The sequence below is a fragment of the Otolemur garnettii genome, unplaced genomic scaffold, assembly GCF_000181295.1.
Source record: "Otolemur garnettii isolate 467f Iridium unplaced genomic scaffold, OtoGar3 scaffold00035, whole genome shotgun sequence".
Lineage (NCBI taxonomy): Eukaryota > Metazoa > Chordata > Mammalia > Primates > Galagidae > Otolemur > Otolemur garnettii.
The window spans coordinates 646355-647407 of NW_003852430.1; the positions used below are offsets into that span (position 1 = coordinate 646355).

The 1053-nt window shown below is 37.4% G+C and overlaps 1 protein-coding gene across 1 annotated transcript in view; it reads right to left on the bottom strand.

Moving 5' to 3' along the window:
* PKHD1 (PKHD1, fibrocystin/polyductin) overlaps nt 1-1053 on the bottom strand; it is a 435622-nt gene that overhangs the window by 121257 nt on the left and 313312 nt on the right. The window lies entirely within an intron of this gene.

The following is a 1053-nucleotide window of genomic DNA, read 5'->3' on the forward strand; positions in this document are numbered from 1 at the left end:
ATAAGGTTTCTACCCTTTAACCAATCAACACCCATGCCTGGCATCCTGACCTACACCTGCAGATCCTACCTTATTCTAGGTTCTGGACATATTATACAAAAATATAGGGGTTCTTATGCAATATAGTAACCCAGATTGAATACTAAAACAGAAAAAGACATTAGTAGAAAATCTGGTAGTCTGAAAAATGTCTTGAGTTAAGTTAATGGCAATATACCAGGGATAATTTCTTCATTTTGATATACAGTGATGTGTCTCCTATTAATAGAAAAAAAACTGTGTGTAAGGTATACAAGAACTCTCTATACTATCTTTGTAACTTTTCTGTAAATCCAAAACTATTATTAAACTAAAATCTTGCTAAATAAGGACTTCAGAGTCATTCATGATTCCCCTTAGTAGTTAACTTTTCTTATTCAGCATTAATTTTATCCATTCATATTTATTGAGTGCCTAATACACAGCATTCATCATACGTGAAAAACAGAGAGGAAAGACTCATCCTTACCACCAAGGAGTTCTCAAGCTCATGATAGAGTCATGTAAATAAATAGGCAATTGTATCATAGACTCTGTTTCCCATAACAGGAAGGTAACATGTGTTTCTCATGCGGATATTAGAATTAAATAAGACAAATTTTTGCTGTGTAAAATCCACAAAGTTTTGGATCCATAAGAAGTATAAAATACAGATTTCTTTCACTTCTCTAGGGGATGATTTAAGAAGCCCCTAGATCAGCAATGTTAAAGATTTAAGAATCAGATCTGTCTTCCTGGTGGCTCAGCTCTGGCTTAACTGTAAGAATCATTGGCTTTCTATGCTTTTCCTATAACCATGCTCCAGCCTGGCTTCCTGCAGCTTCAGCCTACTGGGCCCATCTTGTTCCTTCTCCCTGCTACTCCACCTTCCTCAGCTGCAGGATAGTCTCATTCCAAACGGCCAGGACCCAGCCTTTGTCTCAGTCTTCTAGAGCAAGGTTTCTTGACCTCGACTCCACTGCCATTTCAAACTAGATACTCCTCTCCTGTGGATGGCTGTCTTATGTATTACAA